Below are 13,487 nucleotides of genomic sequence, written 5' to 3'. Positions count from 1 at the left end.
CTTGAGATCATGACCCGAGCTGAAGGCAGACGCTTCGCTGACTGAGCCACCCAGGCGCACTCTTCTTCCACTTCTAATACAGCTTTCCTCTGTCTCTTGATACCCAGTTCCCTCCCTATTGTCCTCTTTCTTTCCCCTCTCCCCCTCTACCCACCATTCCCCACCCCTACCATCCCCCTTCTCACCATCCCCTCCCCCACCATCTCCCTTCTTCATCATCTCCCCTTCTCTATCATCTCTCCATCTCCATCGTCTCCCTTCTCCATCATGCCCTCTTCCCCATTGTCTTCCCTTCTCCATTTCCCCTACAGGACCCTCCTCCTCTGCCCACCACAGTTACCACTCCTCAAGGACCTGTTCCCTGCTCCCTGGATCCCTCACTCTGTGTCCTGTTCATGGAATCCATCAAGCCCATGACTCAGCTGCCACGTCTTAGTGGTGGTTCTAAACCTGTGTCTCAATCCAGGGCTCTGTCATGGACTCCAGGTGTCTATATACCACAGACCATAGTTATATATGTGGGAGTTCCACTGCAGATTCACCTCTGACCCAAGTGCTTTCCCCACCTACCAGCCCACTTGTCGAGTCCACTCCTCCTCCAGGGCCCCCCTCTCATCACCCCATACACACTCTGTCCACTCACCCCACCTGAATACTGGCACAAAGAGGCACCATTCAATTCCCCCACAACCTTGTTATTACCAGATGGATGCCTGCAGCATCTTGTAGGACCAGTGTGTGAGGGAGAAACTTAGAAACACTGATGTAAAGAATCTGAACCCATAAAGTCCAAACTTTAAATTTATAGTAAAGGACACTAGCCCAGCTTGAGACAGCAACTTGACCAAGTTGACCCCATGGTGGATGCACTTTTCTTTATACCACTATCATGTGCCAGATGCTGTGGGTGATTGTATCAACCAACTGGCTTAAATAACAGGCATTTCATTGCTCACAGTTCTGGGCGCTGGAAGTCCAAACCAAGGTGCCTGCTGACTCGTTTCCTGGTGAGAACCTGCTTCCTGGCTTGCAGATAGCCGCCCTGTCTCTGTGTCTTCACACATATGCCTTCACCAGAGGGAGCTCTGGTGTCTCTTCTTATGAGGGTATGAATCCCATCATGAGACCCACCTTCATGACCTCATCTAAATCTAATTACCTCTCACAGGACCTCCAAATGCCATTTCATGGGAGGCTAGGACTTCAACATAGAAATTTGGGGAGCACAAACATTCAGTTCCTAGCAGTGATGGTGGATACTGAGGTGAGCAAGGGAGATAAGGGCCCTCAATCAGAGAGCTGATATCCTGGAGACTTCCTACAGAGAGAAGGCAGTTTGGCCAGGATTCCAAGTCTGATTCCAAGTTCTATTTCTTCTCATGACACCACATTGTCATCGCACATGACTCTTAGGTCATTATCTTGTTTGACTCTGGGAGGGGAGCAGGGAAAATCTTATCATTTCCCTTATGTATATAAGAATATCTTGGCACCTTCCCTAGAGCCAAAGCAAGGTGGAATACACCCATTCATCCACCACCCACTCATCTACCCAGTCAGCCACCCATCCACCATCTTTCCATCTATCCATCCATCCAACCATCCATCCATATATTCATCCATCTCTCCACCCATCCATTCCTCCATCCACTTATCCCTCCATTCATCCGTCCATCATCTGTCCATCCATCCACCCATTTATTCATCCCTCCCTCTCTCCCTCTCTCCATCCATCCATCTACCTTGCCATTATCCATTCATTCATCCATCCATGGATATATCCAACCAAGATTCCCTGAACAACCATCAAGGTCAAGACCTTCACCATCCTTCACCAAGTTAGTGCCCACCCTCAGAATTTCATTTGTTGCTTTGCCAAACCTCCCAGAGGGTATTTGTGCCCTCCACACACCATCAGGCTGCTGATGGCCATGATGGCCATGCACAGGCCCTGCAGAACCATCTGGAAATACTGTCCACCCAACAGCACCTTTGTCTACAACCCACAGCAGATTTTCCAGCATTTGGGGGATTCCCAGGACCCCCTCTTACTCTCAGGGCTGAGTGGGTGGGTGTTCCCACCACAGGGAAGGGGAGGAGGGCATGCCTTTCCTTCCCGCCTATTGCTTCATCTGCCGGGGCCTGAAAATTGATCTTCCATAAAAGAGGACCCAGGCGAACTCAAAATGGGAAACAGACCCTGGGCAGCTAGGGAGCGGCTGGCCCAGACAGGCCGGGATCAAAGCAGGCTAGGCTGTCCATGAGCCCCAGCACGGTGTCTGGTTATCAAATTTGCACTTGGCAGTGTCTCTCTGCTCACTCTTCTAGAGAAAGGGAAGACCCAGCCAAGCCCAGATGATGCCCCTGGCATGGAGAGGCCAGAATGAAGCCCAAGCTGACATTCTACTGCTTCTTGCACAGACATTGCTGCAACATCCTTGTTCTTTAGGTGCCGGCTATATGTGCAACACTTTATATTCAGCAAGTGTAGTCTGTACTACAACTTGGGTGAACAGGTGCTATCAGCATCTATACTTCACCCATCAGGAGACCAAGCAGCGACCCAAGTTCCCCAGGGCCAAGACGTGGCAAAGCTAGGTAGGACATGGACCTCTAAAGCCAGTGGCCTTCTGAGATCTGTTGCTGCTTCTTGATGTGGCTCCATGTCCTCCCAAGTCAGGAAATGAGGGTCTGGGTGCCTTTGCGGGACAAAGGCTTTTGACAGGAATAGAGCCCAAAGAGTGCCCATGGTCTGCTGGGAAGGTGAAAGGGAATAAAGAAGGAGAAAGCAGAATACCAGGTGCATGCACTTTCCACAGGTCTCTGTATCAGCTACTTCCGCTGCGTAAGAAACCACTCCAAACTCAGCAGCAAATGACGATAATCATTTATTGCTCATGTGTCTGTGCTCAACCGGGGGCAAGTGGGGGACCTTGCGGACCCTAGCCAACATTAGCTGAGACAGCCAGGAAGACTCCCTCTGCTCTGCACATCTGTCATCCTCCAACAGGCCAGTCAGGGCATATTCTCAAGGTGAAGCCAGGGGAGCACGAGGGAAGCAGAAACACACAGGGCTTCTGAAGGCCGAGACTCAGAACTGGCACAGCGTCACTTCTACCTCATTCTGCTGGCTGATGGGGGCCCCAGTGACGAGCACTACTGAGTCACCTGGCAAAGACAAGGGGAGAGGACACAGCCACGCTTCACCCATCAGGGGTCCATGGGTCCCATGGTCTGCAAGCTGCTGGAGTTGCCTTTGTCTCCTGCCACTGCCGGACACCAGACCCCACCACTGCATCTCAGCCAGAGATGCTCCAGCCCCCTCCTCACCTCCATCTTGTCAGTTCACTAGAAGGTCCGCTGTGTCCACCCACGTGGTGTCCACGCCTGGCTCGGCCACTGACCCCTGCGGGGACCCCTGGCCTTGGTCACTTGATCAAGCACAACCCCAAGGGGCCCCCAGGGTCTGCACAGCACACAGTTGGTTTGCCACTGTCACTTCCCGGTCTCCCCGCCCCCACCAGGGCTGGGGCTCAGCTAGCGCCTGCTGACCGGCCTAGTGATAGCTACAGCAGCAAGAGTAATGGTGCTGCCTTGGGCTTCACCTCTGCCGAGCTCGGCCTCGTCCATTATCAGCCGAGGGTGCTTGTCATCACACTGCAGGCGCAAATCAGAATCAAATGTGCTGCCTGAGACAGCGAGAACGCTCCATTTCACATTTGCAAAAAATCTGGGAGGGGGCAAAGCTCTCTTCTGTCAACTTGAAAGGGAAGGAGAGGCAGCAAGGAGAGGAAGACGCTGTGATAATTCTTGAAAACTTTGTTTTTCATTTTCCCCTCCTGGCTCCTTGGGCTCCACGAGAGGACAGGCCAAATCCCACAAGAAAGCAGGCTCGGTCAGGGCCTAAGCAAAGCCACGTGTCTTTGTAGCTCTTTAGATGTCTTGAAATGTTTTTCAAACGTCCTGGCCCCCAAACTCTCCAATCTGTTTGCTGGAGAGCGCCTCCCCGCAGAGGCTGCAGGGGCTCGTCTATGGATGCGAGGCAGCCCGGCCACATGCCTTCCCCAGACCGCTGCTTCCCCAGTGAGTCTGGGGCCACGGAGGCGGCTCCATCCACCAGCGGCCCTGGGGCGTTTCACTCCTGGAGCTTAGGTCAGCCTTCCCGAGGAAGAGGCAGGCGTCCCACAGCCTGCCTGCCTGCCTGCCAGCCTGCAGGGCCTCTCTGGAGGGGCCGGCACCTCCTCCCACAGGGCGCTTACTCACCCTAGTGCTCCTTCTTGCCCCCCCATTCCCTCCCCCAGGACAGGAGGCTTCCTGCTTGCTCACAGGATCCTTTCACCCCGCCCAGGCAGGCCCATCGGTTGCTTTATTTAGGAGTCAGACATCACAGAGTGAGGCACAAGGGTCCCTCAGTCCCCAGGGGAGCCTGAGCTCTTCTGGACTCACACTGACCACAGCACCGAGAATTTCCCTTTGCTCATCCTTACCCTCCCCACCCAGAGGCATTGCTGGACTTCTGTGACCTGTGCCTTCCACATGGATTTGGACAATAGGGAGCCCCAGAGGGGATCAGAGAGACGGGAAGAGCCAGGTCAGGGTTCTCAGTGCTCTGAGTGTCCTGTAACTGAGGGTCACACCGTCTTCTTCTTGTCCCTCCCCTGTCCCCTCCTCCTCCCACCCTCTCGCCCATGCTGCAATGACCGTCCTCCTCTATCCCATTAGGACAGAGGTGGCAACAGCTTAGTGGCTGCTAACCCTGGCACTAAACCTTCCCACAGTCCTCTACACCCACCCCTTTGTCACTTGGCCCCCTCTAGCTATCCTGGTTTAAGTGCATCATTGGATCATGTTGTCCCTTGATGACACACGTGTCCCTAAGGATACTGTATCTTGGAGAGTGCACAGGGGGCCGGGCTCAACCACTGCCCCTGTGGAGACCAAGCACAGTGGTCAGACCCTGATTCAGTGAGCCTCAGTGAGGGGAGGGGCTGTGAACCAAAACCAGCCAGGCCCTCTGCACCTATCATCTTTGTTAGTCTCCACAATGGCCAACTGATGGGCCTCAGTGTTTATTCTGTGAACAAATAAAGAAACACACAGACAGAAAAGTTTCCAAGCTGTGCAGGTTGCATGTAGCCAGGTAGGCTGACCAAGGTGAAGTGTACACCCTTAGCAGTTGAGGGAGCTGTGGTGGGGAGCTAGGCTGCTCAGGAGCAGAAAAGCAAGGGTCAGGGTGAGAATCCTAGCTCTGCCCCAACTGCAGTGTGACCTTGGGCAGGTGTCTGAATGTCTCTGTGCTTCATCCTCTTTCCCTGCACAGCAGAACAGAGAAGCCCTGCCCAGCCTTCTTTCTGTACCAGGATACTATGCAAGTCAAGTGAGGAAATGATTTGTAGATGCTCAAACTCTGCCTGGGATCATCATTGATGCCATTACTCATGATTGTCAGTAGCTGACCTGGGATTCCAGGTCCTCATCACCCCCAAGTGCTATCATGAGCTCAAGGAAGACACACAGGCCCCTTCTCAGTCTGTCCTCTATCAATGGCCCTAACTGCAGTGTCCCCCTGCCCGCTGTGCTTTCTGCACAATAAATTCATCACTGACCATATAACTAAGCGGGAGAGCTATGACTACACAACTTCTAGAAGAAAATTAAAGAAGAAACACAAATAAACTCAGATACACAAGTTCTTAATAGGGTGCAAAACAACATAGAAAAGAAAAAATCCACTGGACTCTATCAAACTTCTGCTTTGCAAAAGAAGATTTTAAAGAAAATAAAAAACACAAGCTCCTGATTGGGAAAAAAGATTTGAAACATAACTATCTGGTAAAGAAACTTATATCCAGAATATGTATTAAGAAAAAAAAACCCTCTGAGTAATCTGGAAGATAACCAAACAAAAATGGGCAATAGGTTTGAACAGACACTAAACTGCCTATTAGTGCTGTCACTAAGCAAGCACATGACATATAGTGCAATGTTGTTAATCCTTAGGAGAGCACACACTAAACACAACCAAGATGCCAGGACACTCCCACTAGGATGGCTGAAATAGAAAAGGTTGGCAATACCAAGTGTTGGCAGGGATGTGGCACAACTGGGTCTCCAACACTCTGCTGGAGGGGTTGCAGGTAGCATAGCCTCCTCAGAACCAGCCGGGCAGTTTCTTATAAAGTTAAACAGATATTTACCCTATGATCCAGCAGTTCCACTCCTATTTATTTACATATGAGACATGAAATCATGTGTCCACACAAAGACCTATCCACAGATGTTGGTAGCAGGGCCCAATGGTGGCCAGATGTGTGTGTGTGTGTGTGTGTGTGTGTGTTTAATCATTATGCACTCATGAATCTAAACATTTAATGCATGGTGGGTTGCTACAGTTAATATTTGCATTATCCTTAGAGCAGCTCAGATTGTCCATGTTCGGTTGGTAGAGGCCTCATCTCATTGGCTTCTGAGAGTCTTTTTTGTTTGTTTCAATGTCCTTTTTAATGTTTTTGTTACAAAACCTAAGATTTACAATTCTTAAGTGTGCAGTTTAGTGGCCTTTAGTGCATTCACACTGTTGAACAGCTGTCCCCACCATCGGCCTCCAGAATTTTCCATCATCTTTTCCAAACAGAAACTCTGTCCCCACCATCGGCCTCCAGAATTTTCCATCACCTTTTCCAAACAGAAACTCTGTCCCCATTCAACACTGACCCTTCACCACCCAGCATCCTCTCAGCTCCGGCACCAGTCATTCTGTTTCCTATCCATGAATCTGACTGCCCTAGGAAGCACGTCTATACAAGCAGAATCACACAGCATCTATCCTTTTGGGACAGGCTTATTTCATGAGCATAATGTCCTCAGGGTGCATCCATGGATAACAGGTATCAGGATGGCTTTTCTGTTTAAGGCTGAATATTATTCCTTTTTGTGGATAGTCCACGTTTTGTTTGTCCACCTACCCATCAGTGGACACTTGGTTTGTTTGCCCCCTTTGGCTACAGTGAATAATGCTGCTACGAACATAAGGGTGCAGATATCTATTTGAGACCCTGATTTCAATTCTTTTCTGTTATCCGCAGAAGTGGAATTCCTTATGTAAGATAGTACTTACATGAGGTACTTAGAACAGTCAAAATTGCGGAGACGGAGGAAAGCAGAATGGAGGCTGCCAGGGGCTGAGGCTGGGGACACATTGGGGGTGTGGCTCCCATGGGGATGAGGAATTCTGAGCTGGGCGGTGATGGTGGCCACGAGACATGGTGACTATACTGACTACAGTGAGCTGTGCATCTAAAAAATGGTGAAGATGGTAAATTTATGTTATATGTATTTTACCACAATAAAAAGCAAATAAAGCATCTGAAAATAAAAAGAAAAGGAACAGAATTGCTGGACCATGCGGTGATTCTGCATTTAACTGTTTCTGTGGCAGCTGCACCAGCTCATGTTCCCAGCAGCACGCGGGGTTCCTGTTTGCCCGTGTCCTCGCCAACACTTGATATTTTCTGGGTTTGCATGATAACCATCTTAGTGGGTGTGAAGGGGCTCCCAAGTCTTTCTGAGGTGACCTTCACTGTCTTGACACCTTCCTTGCCAGCGGGCTTGACAAGACAATCAAGGTTGCACTTTTCCTGCCCCAGACCTGGAATCAGCCACTTTCTTGAGGAGTCTTGGTTTCTTTCAGTGGCAAATGATACTTCAAGACCTTATTCAGGGCATGAGAGTACAGAGTGGCTCACTGCTACCTGTGTGGCCATTGTTTCTATGCCTTTTCAGTGGGCAGAGGTTAGGAAATTTTCTGTTTAAGATAGAGTAGCTCGTGGTATTATTCTGACACCGTGACTCCAAAACTGCAACTAGAGGGTTTTTACCTAATCCTTCCTGTCTTGCATCTATGTCTCCTTCTCCCCATGCTAGGAATTCTGACTTTTACCAACACAAGGAATACATTTTAAAAAAATATTGTATTTTTTTATTTGACAGAGAGAGATAACAATCAGGGGATCAGCAGAGGGAGAGAGGGAAGCAGACTCCCTGCTCAGCAGGGAGCCTGATGCGGAACTCAATCCCAGGACCCTGGGATCATGACCTGAGCTGAAGGCAGATGCTTCAACCACTGAGCCACCCAAAGCCCTATACCCTAAAGACCTCTTGTCTCAAGTATTTAATTTTTTTTATTTATTCATGAGAGACGCAGGGGAAGAGGCAGAAACACAGGCAGAGGAAAAAGCAGGCTCCATGCAGGGAGCCCGATGTGGAACTCGATCCCAGGACTCCAGGATCACGCCCTGGGCTGAAGGCGGGCACTAAACCGCTGAGCCACCCAGGGATCCCCTCGAGTATTTATACACAGACACATCTCAGCATTGGTTATTCTGCTTAAACTTTCCCAGGAAGGAAGCATGAGTGTATCTGAATCTTTGAGAGTCAAGCTGGTCAAGGTAGGTCTACTGGTTCCACAACTGTAACCCACCTTTGTTTGTGTCTTCACGAGTGGCTCACACAGTTGCCTGGCATGTTCTGCAGTGTCCTGGCTTGGTCTTCCTCTCCCGCCGCTGTTCCTTCCCCGATGAGGGGACTCCTTTCCTGTAGTGTCTCCCCAGGGGGATGCTCTGTCTGAGGAGGAGTGTCCACTGTGCGTGGATGTCGAGGGCCTTGCCTCCCCAACCCATCAGACCTTTCTGAGGATGGTGCATCAGAGCAAGCAAACCTCACTCAGTTTCAGCGGCTGCTCTCAAATGTTTCCACCACTCCTGCAAGCAACTGTTGAGGGCTTGTCCCGTTCCCGCTGCTGCCTCTGGCATGGATGCTGACATGATGAGGGTCCTACAATTTGTCCCCACCCACTCACTCATGCTGGAGCTCCTGGGGATGGTATCCTGTGTCCCATTTTGTTGCAGATGTCCTGGGTTTTGATGTTGCCATCATAGTTTATTTTATTTTTAAAGATTGTATTTATTTATTCATGAGAGACACGCAGAGAGAAAGAGAGAGGCAGAGACACAGGCAGAGGGAGAAGCAGCTCCATACAGGGAGCCCGATGTGGGACTCAATTCCGGGTCTCCAGGATCAGGCCCTGGACTGAAGGCGGCACTAAACTGCTGAGCCACCTGGGCTGCGCGCCATCATGGTTTAGGGAGAGTTTCAGGAGATTCAAACACTAGACTGTCACTTTTCATATTCTCAGAATCTTTCTCAATGTGCTTTTTAATTAAAAAATAAACTACCATTTGTTGAGCCCCTATTATGTACAAGATACTTGACAGATTGCTGCATTTAATCTTCATAATCGCCTGTCACATCTATTATTATTACTTCAATGTTTTGACAGAATTGAGGCTCATAGAGGTTCAGTAACTTGCCCAAGATAACACAGCGAGTAAGTGGCAGACCCAAGACTTCAACACAATCCTGTAGGGCTACATAAGTGGGTTTACCTGCCAGCAAATGCATTTGATCACTATAGGTATAATTTAGAAAAGTGGTTCTCAGTTTCCCTGCAGGATTTTGTGAAAATGAAGCAGGAAAGCATTTCTCCCAATAGTCTCAGAACACAAAGAAATCTCACCACAAACACTGAAGCATTTTATGCCCAGTGTGCACACATTGAGGGGCCCCTGTCCCCTGAACCCTGCTCTCCTGAGTCCAAGAGAATCCATGGGTTGGGTGCTCTGGGGCTATCTGATAAATTGCAATACTGCAATTTTATTTATTTAAAGAAGATTTTATTTTTAAGTAATCTCTATACCCAATGTGGGACTCAAACTCACAACCCGGAGATCAAGAGTCACACACCCCACTGACTGAGCTAGCCAAGTGTCCCTACAATTTCATTCTTTACCCATATTTCTTTTTCTGCACCGTCAGATATCTAGAGAAAAACTTTCTTTGAGCTTAAAAAAGAAAAAATTTTACTATAGAAATATTTATTTTATTTTTTAAAAAAGATTTATTTATTTGAGAGAGAGGGAGAGTGCAGGGAGGAGGGGCAGAGGGAGGAGAGACTTTTTAAATTTTTTTATTTAAACTCAATTAACATATAGTGTATTATTAGTTTCAGAGGTAGAGTTTAGTGAGTCAACAGCCTTATATAACACTCAGTGCTCATGACATCACGTGCCCTCCTTACTGCCCATCACCCAGTTACCCTGTCCCGCCACTCCCCTCCCATCGAGCGACCCTCAGTTTGTTTCCTAGAATGAAGAGTCTTTTATGGTTGTCTCCTTCTCTGATTCTCTCTTGTTTTATTTTTTCCTCTCTTCCCCCATGATCCTCTGTTTTGTTTCTTAAATTCCACATATGAGTGAGATCATATGATAATTGTCTTTGATTGATTTATTTCACTGAGCATAATACCCTCTAGTCCCACCCTTGTCATTGCAAATGGAAAGATTTCATTTTTTTTCGATGGCTGAGTAATATTCACATCTTCTTTATCCATTCATCTGTCGATGGACATCTGGGCTCTTTCCATAGTTTGGCTACTGTGAATGTTGCTGCTATAAACATTGGGGCACAGGCACCCCTTCGAATCACTACATTTGTATTTTCAGCATAAATACCTGGTACTGCAATTACTGGGTCATAGGGTAGCTCTATTTTTAACTTCTTGAGGAACCTGTCTTCTAGAGCAGCTGTACTACCTTGCCTTCCCACTAACAGTGTAAGAGGGTTCTCCTTTTGAGGGAGAGTCTTAGGCAGACTCCATGCTGATTGTAGAGCCCAACACAAGGCTTGATCTCACAACCTTGAGATCATGACCTGAACGGAAACCAAGAGTTGGAAGCTCAGCCAACTGAGCCACCCAGGAGCCCCTGTAGTAATATTTATTATATCAAGCAAAAATATTTTCTAACAATCAAGCCATTCTGTAAATACTGGTTGAGCTCCTACACTGTGCTAGGCTGCTTTCAGGCAGTGTGGACACAGCAGTGGACTTGCCCCCAGAAGGGAAGACAGACTACAGCCAAATGGGAATTTCAAGTAGAGTAGCTCCTAGGAATGAAGTCAAGGGGTCCTGGTGGGGATGGGGAACACCATGGGGACGTAGGAAGCTAGGGAAGGTCTCAATCAGGACAAGGTATTTGGGTTGAGAGCTAACTAACTGGTGGCCAGGGAAAGAAGGCTCCAGCCCGAGGTTACAGGAGGTATGAGCTCCCAGAAGTAAGGGCAAATGAATGGTGGGTATAATGTTAAGGACAAAGAGGAGAATGACAGGAAGTGCCATCAGAGAGGAGGTGTTGCCAGAGAACAACAGGCTTGTGGGTGAGCAGGGCAAGGACTTTGCATCTTGCTCTGGGAAGAAGGGAGCCATATATTGTTTAACACCAGAGCTATGATTTGGCTTGTGTTGCAGGATGGTTCTTTGGCCACTCTATGGAGAAAGAGTTCTAAGGCAGCAAGGACAGAAGCCAGCAGGTGAGCTAGGAGGCTGCAGCAGTGGCCAAGAGGGGAACCCTAGTGGGATGGGTGGGGGCAGGTGTTCTCAGAAAGATGTGAGTCTTTCCCCCATGGATCCCCACAGCACTTCTGTGAGGGTTCACAGTTGGGAGTTTGAGGTTTATGAGGGACACTACCAGACAAGAGAGACCAGATCCGAGAGCGTGGACAAGGGGGTGGAAAAACTGTTATGTTATAGTATGTGTCCAACACATTTTGTTGAAATCATTGGACGTGTAGGATTTTAGTTCTGACTCAATGCTGATGTGAATCCGCAATTGGACTTGCAGTTTCCCAAATGCTTCTGATACATGATCCTATTTTATCTTGCTACAATGCCCCCAAAGCAACCAAGACATGTTCTATTTATCCCTGCTCTACAGATAAGGAAACTGAGGCACAAGAGTCCCTTTCTCTTTAAAACCTCACTCAAGGTCACCTGTGGAAGAAACAGGCCTTTGGCCTGGGAGTAGACACTGAAAGTCAATTTATTCAAAATGAGTAAAGCCAACCTACAGTTCCTCCATGGCCTCTGTGGGTGGAACTAGCCTGGCACACAGTAGGTGGTTGACAATATTTTTGAGTGAAAGTATGACCAGGGCTGGGATACTGGCTACGTCACTTCCCCTGTACCTACTTGGAGCTCTGAGCCTTCTTCTTTCTGTGACATCTATTTCTGTATCCACTGGCCTCCCCCACACCACACACACCACGAGCTCCTGCAGGCAGGGACAAGGCTCATCTATTCCTTCACTGTCCACACTACAGAACACTGTGCCTGGTAACAGTGCGTGTTTGGTGAAGGAGCATGGGCTGAGTGAAGGGAGCTGTTAGAGGTGGGAGCTGGAAGCACAAGAGGCCTGGGGAGGTCCTAGGGACAGGTTAGGTAGGGCAGAGGCTGGTCCGCCCTTGGGGAGGAGGAATGGCCGGCGCCCGGAGTCAGCACCAGGGACAGCTCCCAGCCCCGCTGCCCTGGCGGATCCCCAGCCCGTCGGCCTCCCACCAAGACGCACCTCTCGCTCAAATGGGGCCCCAGAATGTGCCAGACGGAGCACACCCTTTCTTCAGAGGGCATAGATTCAGGCAGCAAGTTCTGACCCTTTGGGGCGATGGGGTGAGTGCAAGGAATAGGAGGTGGTTAATATCTGAGACAGGGAAGGCAGAGAGGAGTGAAGGCATCTTACTCCCGTGTATCTGAGCGTGGGGCGGGCAGCACCAGACCCAGTCCCTGGCAGGGGCTCCTCCAGCACCAGAAGAACCCTGGTCCGGGGGCAGGAGACCTGATCTCAGAGACCCTATGAGGGCTGCATCACGTCTGTGGAGTCAAAGTGCCATCAGGGAATCAGGGAGGTGGGCCTCCTGTGCCCTCTCGAGCTGTAGCACCATGAGCTTATCCTCTCTCTCCCTCTGTTCAACCACCCGCACAGGTGGACCTAGGCCTTGACCTTGACTGAGAAGGTCATGAGGCGGTGGGGGTGAAGCTTTCTGTCTGGGGGGTGGGGGTGAAGAGGGGCTGCAGACAAGCCTGAGCAAGGAGGAGGCTGGGATCCGGGCTCTGCCTCTCGCCAGCATAGAGACTTCAGGCTAGATCACTTCTGATCAGGGTGATTCAGTTACAGAAAGAACATAATCACACCTACTTGGCCCCTGCACGGGAAGGGCCTGGCAGAGAAACCAGTGCCACCCCCTCCTTGCCGTCCGCACTGGCCATGATCTGTGTCTGAGTGCCAGTGCCAGGAGATGAGGGGGTGGCTCTGGGATGTATTCCCTTCATCGTCCCCTGACTGTCACAATGCACCGTCTTCCCAGAAAACCTTCTAAATTTAGGCGAGCATCTATTGTTTCTGATGAGAAAGGCGATGCCGGTAAGCAGAATAGTTCACAGCCTGGCAGGAACAGCCCAGGTGGGTGTGAGCAGAGCACCGAGCCACTAATTCCTCCTCATCATCCCCACAATCAATGGCTGACAAGTTGTTTCTGGAACATGTTTTTTTGAGCAAGGTCACTGTCTCTTTCTTCTGAGAGTGTCAGCTGCAGGCAGA

This window comes from Canis aureus, chromosome 2 (assembly GCF_053574225.1).
Source record: "Canis aureus isolate CA01 chromosome 2, VMU_Caureus_v.1.0, whole genome shotgun sequence".
Taxonomy (NCBI): domain Eukaryota; kingdom Metazoa; phylum Chordata; class Mammalia; order Carnivora; family Canidae; genus Canis; species Canis aureus.
The sequence above is the reverse complement of the archived record's forward strand: the minus strand, read 5'-3'. Positions refer to the sequence as shown.